Here is an 11201-nt window from a genome sequence, read left to right as displayed (position 1 = left end):
ACGTTTGTGATACATTAAAAGGTGTAATCCAACTGAAATGCAAATCACTGTTCTTGAAAACAAATTACAAATGAAGATAACAGGGCAGCATACTAGCACTTAGAGCATCCGAGAGCCCATCTGAGGTGGTTTTCTTTCAGATCCAAATTGCAGCAGCCCTGTTATCACAGGTAATAGGGTGCTGCTAAGGCAGGTTGATTACAAGGCTATGGTAAACAATCCTTTTAAATGCAGTGCCTCAATAGACTTGCACATACAACATTAATCAAGTGAATTCAAATGGAGCCACAAAGGGAAGTGGTGGGGCAGCCCCTGTTGCTTTAGCTCACAGAGTAAGTGGCCATAGTTCAGTGCTCGCTTGCCACAGAGGTGTTTTCCATCCCATCGTAATCAGCACTAACTTGTAGGAAATTTTAATTGTTAGCTCTGTGGAAATCAGGAATATGACCCCTCTTGAAAATAGTGCTCTTTTATGCTTCAAGATAGAGAAATTTTGCTTTGCTTAGTCAGTGGCCTCCCTGGGAGAGGTTTATGTGTTTACTCAGCCTGCCAGGGCCGGATGAAGCACAGGATGGGTTGGCAGGGCAGGTTCTGGCGGGTGCTGCAGTCCCACTCCTGGACCACCATGAAGTGCTAATCCAGGAGAGGGAAATCATCTCCCTGCTACAGCCCTTCTCCCATAATAAATCCACCTTTCCCAATAAACACCCACCCAGCCAGCCCAATCGCATTAGCAGCAGACATTTCTTGGGGCATTTTTTTATATTACTGGTCTCCTTTTGAAAATCATCATAACTCTCTTTATTACACCTCTCAACCTTTTTCAAAGATTCCTGAATTTATAGCATGTGCTGCCAAGAAATCTCCCCCATAATTGGAGATTTTATTTAAAAAGTGCTATAATGGGGTGAAGCGAATAAGCATCTCTTGGAAGGATATTGATGTGACAAGGGAAAGCAGGTAAGTTACACAAAGAGCAAAGTGCAATAAATAGCTTCTATTTAAAAAATAAATACAGTCATTTAAGTTTGCCTGAAGATAGCTTTAAATAATTCAGCAAATAATAGTAACAATATTCCTTAAATGACAGCTAAAGAATACCTTATAGAGTAACTCACACCAATTTTGTGAGGAGCTACCTCTGTCAAACATGGGCATATTCAGCAATTCCATATATTTTGGAAAAAAAATTTAACTGAATACTTTAATTAATGCATCTCTAACTCTAAAGCAAGGAATATCTTCTGTCACATCATTTAATAAAAGGGAAGTATATAAATGCAGGGATTCCATAGAAGGGAACATAAAAAATATTTAAAATTTTTGATACTTATAAAAAGTTTGAAACCTAACTGCTAGGACAACACAAAGTATTATTAATGTGGTTTGGGGACTCTCACATACAGGTTTCTGGTTAAAATTCAGGTTAAAATTAAATCCCAACTAAATGATTCAAAATATTTCCTCAGTGTAGGATGACAAATGAGCTATTACCCTTCAGATCTAGTTCCCAGGAAATGTCTCTATCGTTAAAAAAATCAGGGACATATTAGGAACATTTCTGGAAATTTGGACAATGGGATGGCAATGGATAATTCTTTTCACTCCTCTCCAGAATTTGATCCTCTGACAGAGGATATTTCCTGCACTCAGAGAAAGAGTGACTATATTATAAACACTCTGAAGTAGAACAGAAGACATGATCTATTTTACTATATTGCACCCAATTGCTTTTCCCCATTTTGCTTGTCTTTTTTGCAATGTTTTTCATGGACCAGGCCTGTTTTACTGTAATACTGCACACAGGTTTACATGAGTCTCCAGAGTTCAAGTTTTCATGGGATAACAACTGAAGTGCAAATACCATATACAAATTGGTGCATCATATAGTAAATTGTTATGAAAATCCATCAGCATGAATAGATTAACAGACCTTTACATAAAAATCTTCCCTATTCCCTGTACAGGCACACTGTGGACATCAGTATAGCCATTTCTCCTGGGCTGCTTTGCCAATGTATGTGATCACCATTATTTACAGGGAAGAGCTCTAGGAATATGAAGGTAATTCACAGCACTTAGTTCTTGGATTTAATTCAACCTGCTATAAGAGGGTGACAAGTTCTCCTTTTTTTGGATGATGATTCTCAGGAGGAATATGACAGGCATATTAATCCTCCTGCATTAACTCAGAGTGTATTTTTTTAAGATACTAATCTAAACATTTTTAGCTTAAACATTTTTCAGTACTCAACCCAGCCTAAATATGACTTGAGATCTAAACTGAAGAGCTCTAGGAGCCCAAAAGGTATTTATCACTTTGAAACTAAATAGTAATCCAATGGCACAAAACCTGAAATTGCTCCTTCAAATATTGTAGGGACTGGTTTTTGAGATCAAGTGTTGGGTTCCTTCCCACTTGGAATTTCCATTCTAATGAGATGACATTGTATTAATGTGTGAAAGACTGTGTTTGCAGAAGAATAAACTTCTGACCACACCTCAGAGGAGCCAGATGTATCTGAGAGGCAGAGGAGAAAGGGCTGGCACCAAATACTTCTGACTTGAGAGGAAAGATTGTACAAACAAGCACTTGTCCCCAAGACCTTGGATACATATTCCAAGAGGAAGAACATTATTATTCTTTTCCAGGGTCAACTAAGGAAGGGTATTGTTCCACTATGCAACACCAGAGAATTTGTTACCATAAAAGCACTACAGACCAAGGAATCTGAGCATGTCCACATCCTTTTCAACTCTTGGGCTTCTTGGATGGCCTGATGTCTCCCCTTGAAGCTGCTGCCTGTTTTCTTGATTTCCAATCATGATTTTGCCATGGGGAGTGCTACATGTCAAATATTTACCAGTAATCTGGATTAAGTCTCCAGTGTCCAAAGAAGTCCATGCTGTAATAAACTGCACATGTACTTCTATGCTCTTAACTGCAATAATAAAAATATAGATTTCATCATTCATTTTAAGCACAGCCTTTAAGGAGTTTCTGTATTAATATGGCCTATCATAAAATGATTAAGTTTCATTAGACAATAATAGAGATAGAAGGGATAGAAATATCACAAATCTAGTTCTCTTAATTTTAAAATTGCACACTTTCCCTTCCACTGTTAGAAAAAATAAATCAGATTACTTGAAAATTTCTTCAGACTGTAAAAACTTTGAAATATTCTATAAAGGTCTACAAAAATACAAAATGCGGAGAATTGTACACAAGGAATGAGGGACATGCCTCTGACTTTGAGCTCAGCTCTACTATACAAAGCCAGCTCACAATACAGGCTTGTAACAAATTGGGCAATCCAAGATGCCATGGTCAAGAACTGTATGAAACACAGGGATCATTTGTACACATGGAGCTGAAAAATACGGCTGTTGTTTTCACTCAGAGATCATAATCATATCCCTGGGCTGCAGGATAAGGCTGCTTTCTTGGTTCATGAGCATTAAGAAACAACTCTCCCATTGTTAACCTTCCTGAGGAGAGGCTGCAAATGCAGGGTTCTACAGGAAACAAAGATGTGGAAATCATTTAGTGCAACCCTACACTCAAACAGGTGCCACTCTTACTCTTTTTAATTGATCTAATTTGTTACTTATACCTGTAAAATCGCACTGTTATCATCTCTGAACAAGCAATGGAAACCAGAATTTGTCACTGACTAAAGATAGCAGACCAAGTCCTGAAATGGGCTGGTCATATAGACTTACTGGCTTAATTACACAACAGTACATTAGATTGAAATGAGATACTTAGAAAAATCCAAATTACATGCAGGCCTCTTGTTTCTTTATCCCACATTGACACAAAACACAGTTCAAATGCAACTGTTAGAAGAGTAAGTTATAATCTTCTGAGACAGACAGAGCCAGACATAGATGCAGGCCTGACCCTGTCAAAGATTTTTTCAGTAAGATTATTTTATACTGATCTAAAAGTCTATGCTGATAGCATGATGGTCATGTCCCAAAGCTGCTGCAATGTCATGACAGGAGCAGGAGTATCCTGAAGATGACAGGAACAGGAGTATTCTGAAGATGAAGAGCTGGGAGCCTTCTCAGAAGGATAAATTCAGTTATTTAAGAATGGGTAATATTCATAGGATTTAATTTTCTCTCCTTGGAATCACTCAGTTCTAAATAAAGTCCCATATATAGTAAAAAAGCTGCTTCAATAACACCCATATAATTCACAATTTCTCATTTTTCAAGCAAGTTTCCTAGAGTCTAGCTCACACTTAAGGCCATCATTTAGACTCCTTACAGCCAGCTCTTGGATATAGTAGTGTGGAGAAACCATTTCTTTAATTTTTTCCACCTTCTTCCAAGACCAGAGGGATTTATCTCCTTTTGTTTTTCTGTCTACCTGTGACAACACTAGTGGACAGACAAAAGTTCCATGATAGACATTCCTCAGTTTCTGAATCCTGAAGCCAAATCTTAAGAACATGGTAAATAGACTCAGAGAATTACAGAATCATTAAGGTTTGAAGACACCTCCAAGATCGTCAAGTCCAACCTTTGACCAAATACCGCCATGCCAACTAAAATATTTCGCAAAGCATCATGTCTGCTTATTTTCTGAATACTTTAAGGGGTGGTGACTCCATAATTTCCTTGGGCAGCCTGTTTCATCCTTTAACACTTTTTAATTGAAGGAATTTTCTCAATATCCAACCTGAACCTCCCTTGGAGCAGCTTCACACTATGTCCTCCTGTCCTGTTGTTGGTTGCCTGGAAGAAGGGAAAAACCTGCACCTTATCACAACCTCTTTTCAGGTGGCTGTAGAGAGTGATAAGGTCTCCTCTGAGCCACCTTTTCTCCAGCCACCTTTTCTTCCTCTCAGCCATAGGGCTAATGTTACAGAGCTCCATTGTCCTTCTCTGGACACGCTCCAGCCCCTCAGTGTGAGGTGAATTGGGGGGCCCAAATATGGACACAGCACTTGAGGTGTGGCCTCACCAGTGCTGAGCACAGGGGGACAATCACTGCCCTGGTTCTGCTGGCCACACCATTGTTGATACAGGCCAGGATGCCAGTGGCCTTTTTTTGCTCATGTTCAGACACTACTGACCAGCATTCTCAGGTTCCTTTGTGATGAGCAGCTTCCCAGCCACTCTGCCCCAGACTATAGCACAGCACAAGGTTATTGTCACCCAAGGGCAGGACCTTGTTGAACCTCATACAACTGGCCTCAGCCTATCTATCCAGTGTATCCAGATGCCTCTGCAGAGCCTTCCCACCCTTCAGCAGATCAAAGCTCCTGACCAGCTTGGTGTCCCCTGCAAATTGCCTGAGCGTGCATTTGATTCTCCTGCCCAGATCATTGATAAAGATAAACAGGACTGGTCCCAAATCTGGGTCCTCAGGAGCATCCCTTTTGACTGGCCACCAGTTGGATGTAGCACCATTTACCACTGTTGTCTGACCCCAGTGATTCATCCACTTTTTACCCAGTAAACCCCATACACCTGTCCAAGAAGTGAACAGCCAATTTCTCCTGAGAATGCTGTGAGAAACCATGTCAAAGACTTTACTACAGTTTAGGTAGACTATATCCACAGCATTTCCCTCATCCATTAGGCAAGTCGCCTGGGCCTAAAAGGCAATCAAGATTGCAGGACTTCCCTTTCATAAACCCATGCTGGCTGAGCCTGATCCCTAGGCTGTCCTGCATGTGCTATGTGATAGTGCTCAAGATGATTTGTTCCATAACCTTCCCTGGAACTGAGGTAAGACTGACAAGGAAGGATTCTCCTTCCAGCTGCTCTTGTAGATGGGGATCACATTGGATATCTTCCAGTAGTCTGGGACCTCCCTGATTAACCAGGACTGAGGACAAGTGAAGGGGAGTGGTTTGGTGAGCTCTTCCACCAGCTCCTTCAATATCCTCAGTTAGATCCCATTTGGCACCATAAACCTGTGAATGTCTAGGTGGCACAGCAGGCCACCAACTGCTTTCTTTTGGATTGCAGGGAGTCTATTCTGCTCCCCATCCCTGTCTACCAGCTTGGAGGCTGAGTACCCTGAAGATAACTGATCTTAAAGACTGAGACAAAGAAGGCCTTTCTTCATCCTTGGTGGCAATGTTCCTATCTGCATCCAAAAAAGGATGGAGACTCTTCTTGCCTTTTTTTTTTCTTATTAATGTATTTGTAGAAACATTTTTTTTTATCTTTTGCAATGGTGGTTGCAGATTGAGTTCTAGTTGGGCTTTTCTCTTTTCAATTTTATTTCTACAGAGAACACAGACTTCAATTTCCCTTTTGATCCTAAAGCTGCTTTCAGATATCTTTATCTGTGAGTAATTGTTCAGCTGTCCTAACCTTTGATATAATGTTATTGTTTCAGCCACAAGCCTGCCAGGCATTAGTGATGCTACCCCAATGCTGCCATATTTGCAGTAGGGAGAAATGTCAAGCCTCAGCTCTGCTAGGCATGTGAGTCCCAGTGGTAGCAAAGATATCAGAGGCAAGGTAGCAAAGATGTGGAGTTAGTCCATGCCTGGTACCAGCCTCAGACAGACAAGGGAACATGATGGCCTGAACTCCTCCTACAGCGTGGCTTACAGAAGAGTGTCCTTGTCATAGCCAGCCATGCTGCTCCCTCTCGAGCAGAGCAGAAGATCAGAGCACAAGTCAGTCCTTGTAGTGTTATCTCATGACCTTAAAAGCACTACAGTTAATTAAGATGATTTCCTGTTACCCTAAACTGTCAAACCTCTGAGATATTGAAAGAACACAGGTATTGATGGGTGAGAAGACATTAATGCAATTTGCAAGGACAACACAGGCAGTATTACTCTCTTATCTCCTTTCTCAAATTAATATGCATTTTTCTCAAATCTGTGTTCTGATGGTCATGATGGGGTGTAGCCTTCAGGTTTTGACAGACATGATTATAAATTTCATCATTTTGGAATCAGAGAAAAAAGGATGGTGCTTCACCTTTCACCTGATATGCTTTTTTCCCAAATAAACTCTTGAATTGAATCAGTGTGAAAGGATTTTTGAATAGGGTATACTTGAAGATGTTCGGATAAAACAGGGACTTGAGTTTAAAAGAATTTAAGTAAATGGTGGATACTCTTATCTGGAAACAGTCTTAATTCAGTTTACTCTAATTCATGAAGTTTTGTCATGTTAAAGATGCCTTAAAATTTTGAAACACACTTTCCTGGGGAATTGATGTGGTTTAAGAATTCATTTTAGAAATTAATTCAGGTTAACTTTTTTCAAATCTTCCAAAATAATTAATTGCCAGTCATGGTAGGCATTCAAGAGTGGATCAGATATGGAAGCTTGTAATATTTGTTTAAGGGATATGATATGTGTAATTTTTATTTTTCTTGAGGTATATGGAAAGTGTTTAATGCTCTTCAGCCATGATTGTGGCTTTTGAACCAAAATAAAGTGTTTTCAAATTATTATTTGAAAATCCTGCCTCCTAATCTGCATGGCAAATTCAGTATGGGAGACATTGTGGAGTATAAAGAGAAATTGACACATTTTTGTCTTAGGAGTAGAATAGAAATCAATTACATGAAAATTAAATTTTAGCTCCTCATGCTACATTAATTTTAAGTTTTATAACTGCACTCATCTTATTGGGACAATACTGTCGGCAGCTGTATTTAATTTAGTAATTTCATCTTTTTTAATAGTTGAGCTTGCAGAAAAAATCTCTTGGTTATTGATTAGAACTGCTAGTAGCAAAACTTTTCAAGGATTAGAGAAGATTGGACTTTAAACATTTCCAAGGGAAAGTGATCAAGCACCTTTCTTGCAAAGAAAAAAATAATATAATGAGACTTATTTTTATCAGACAGCCAATCATTACACATGCTTTTTTAATCTGCCATTGTACTCTTCCAGACATATGCAGCATAAAATAGCAAGCAATAGATGACTCAGCTTCTGAAATAGTTGTCAGAGCACAGGTTTGGAAGTTCAGACATCAAAAAGTGCACTAGAAGAATGATAGCTGCAAAGAGAGAGTTGAACATTTCTACAGGTGCCAGTAGACCTTGCAAGTTGATTTATTGTATTCAATTTTGATTTTAACATATATGCATCTCTGTTTCATAAGTTTAGATATTTTTACTCTGCTAAAGTATGCAGAAAAATTACAGAATCACAAGGTTTTATTAGTTTTAACAAAGAAGCAACAGTTGGTTTAATGTGGCCTGTTTAGTTCTACTGTTCCCTTTTCTAGTGTAACAGTAATAATAAAACCTGAAATATAAGTCTCAGTGTTTTATTTGCTTGAAGTAGAAGAATGGGCAAGGCTCTTTCAGCATATAGTAGCTCCACAAGTAAGAGTTGTCTCTATCTTTTTTTGCTTTAAGATCTCATTGTGAAAAGTGAGGTGGAAATTATTGTTGCCTGGCATTGCACTTCTGACTCCACAGCTACATTTTATGAGGCTTGTGTGCAATTAGGCAGTTCGTTATTTTATCCTAATTTTATAATAAATCACTTCACTCTTTTTCTCTCATCCATCATCAACTTATCTGCCCGCAAGTTAAAATGGTACCAATTATTAATCAAGGCCAGAGGCACCCGTTCCTGCATAGGAGCACCATGTTTCAACTGTCAGGTGGCATCCATCCCAGCCTCTCTTTGTCAGCAATAAAGAAAATGAAATTGGACTAATATGAATCTCATTTCTGCCCTGATTAAAGGCCTACATTTTCCCTAGGCATTGCCTGACCAGGTCCTGACTTGTGAGATATTCAATGTTCTTGTAATGTCATTCGGACACAGCGTGCCTGTCTCCTTAGGTCATTGTTCTTCAGATTCACTTGTTTTACATGGAATATAGGCTAGAAAATCTAGACTTCCTTTGGGGTGTTAATTAAGAGAAGCATCCAAAATTAATCAGCAAATTCACTAGGGCGAAGGGGAGCTGTCTGAAGGCCTCGATATAAAATGCACTTCTAGTACAGGGAAATGAGCCTTCGGCTATTGACAAAGAAAAAACAAGTGCACAGACGGCAATCTGACATAAAAATTCATATACGTATACAATTTTACATTCATTTTCCTTGTCAGCTTGTCACCTTTAATTATAAAGGTTGATTTGCTATTTGGCAGATCTGGAAATTGTAAACGCTTGGCCATTTGAATATCATCATATGGTCAATGTCTTCAGAAAAGAATGACACAGGACATACCAGGAAAGGAACGTTGTAAAATCCAAACTGAACTTCTCTGATGCTCACCTTGAAGGATTTTGCAGGTCCTCAGGATAACTCTAAATTCAGCTATAAAAGCACACAAGTTGTGACCATCCACACTCAAACCATTGTATTGACAAGTTGCTAGCCTCCACCCCTTTCTTTACTTAAAGTATTTTCTAATCTTAATTTCTTTAGTTCTTTTATCACTCACTCCATTCTAATGTTATTAGTGTTTGGTGTGAAGGATTTGCATAGACCTTCAGGCTACTAATGACCTTTACGTGGAAACAGCAAATTCTGGTTTGCCCAGTGAAGAGAAGATGAAAAAAGATAAAAAATAAATGCCATAGCATTCAGATACTTCAGAGAGAAGCTTTCTAGAAAGTTAAACATTTTAAGATAAGTTTGCTTGTTTTCAGTAATAAAGAATTTAAAAGTGAGTTTTTGTAACTGAAAATAGGATTTTTTATTCATACCTTGAAGGAAGCCCATGAGCTCAGTTTTCAGAGGGTACCTGTTGTAAGTACTTTTTGTCGCTCTACCTTTCTTATTTACCAGTTGTTTCTGGTTTTGTGCAGTCTTTCACAAGCTACCATCTTTTTAATATTACAGGATTTCACAGCCACATTGCTCAGAGTTTCAGGTATCACTATTACTCTTCCTGAATTCCCACAGACCTATTAAAAATACAAAAATAGGCCTTAATAATACCACTGACCCATGCAGCAGCATACATCAAGGAACTTTAGCTTTCCAAATCTGTTCTGATAGAGAAAATGTTACTTGGACCCCCTACTGACTCCTGATAAACTTAAAATGCATTCAGGTAAGTTGAAGAATTCAGACAAAGTAGATTTTTTACTGATTTTTGAACACTTCCCTAATGCTATGGAACAGTAAACACATAGTGTAGCGCTCCATATACTGAAACTTGGAACTGTGATGTTTACTTCAAGTAACTGCTGCACAAGAAATAGAATATTCTGAACTGGAATGATACTCTGCACTTCATCACACACTAATTTAATATTCTCATTCCCCACTTTTTTTAATTTGATACCTTTATCCCTAAGTGGACGTAATAAGGTAATCTTATACCACTGACTTTTCAACTACTGTATTTTTGAGGGTTTTTTTTACTATGGATGAAGGAAGATTACCAAGGGTACCAAACCCACCTAAAGAACTTTTTTCCTTACTTGTTTTTACTTGGTAACAAAAGGGAAGTAATTATTGGCCACCTATACTGTCAGGGCAGTTGTGAAAATATATAGGAGAACTGTCTTCATGCCAAGGACTGCCAGCAGTTCTATTTGTGATTTTGAAATATGATGAAGTTAGGTCAAAACTTGCAAGATTGAGTATTGTTATTCATACCTTTGTATCTAGATGAAAGCAGTCAGAAGACTGCAGAGTACTCACTTAAAACTCTTTTTGTTGTAAATTATTGCCAGCCTTCATAAAATCAATGATGCCATGACATGAAACCTGATACCAGCTTAGGAGGTCCATGTTGTCTGCCGTCTCAGACAAGGTGGGACACAATCACAGTTCTGTGATCTACTATTCTTTTTCTCCAGCTAATTTTATTTTATAACTATAAACATTACTTTTGATCTTCCTTTCCTTCATCTCTGCTTCTGAGGAGAAAAAGTTCCTCCATAGGATCCAAGCAGGAAGTCAGAAAGTCAGTAGATTTTCCAGCACTAGGTGAACATGACTGTGGCCTTGGTGTGCTGTTTATACTCACTAAACATAAATGTAAAATGACCAAAAAATAGGAATAGAAATAAACTCTTTACAGATATTCCAACAAGAATTTAGGAACTAAGTACTAATCAGAAAATAAATCTCTATACAAATTTTAGGTTTCTTCTAAATAAAAAAAAATCATATGGGAATAATTTTTTATATTATATCAACAAAGATTCTATGGAATCACACAAAGATGGTGTTGTTCGCTATTTTCCAAAACACTCTTATCCTGTCAGTAAGCAAAAGTAA

Source organism: Agelaius tricolor, unplaced genomic scaffold (genome assembly GCF_023055355.1).
Source record: "Agelaius tricolor isolate 1412-34295 unplaced genomic scaffold, bAgeTri1.0.p SCAF_7, whole genome shotgun sequence".
Taxonomy (NCBI): domain Eukaryota; kingdom Metazoa; phylum Chordata; class Aves; order Passeriformes; family Icteridae; genus Agelaius; species Agelaius tricolor.
Note: the sequence above shows the minus strand (reverse complement) of the source record.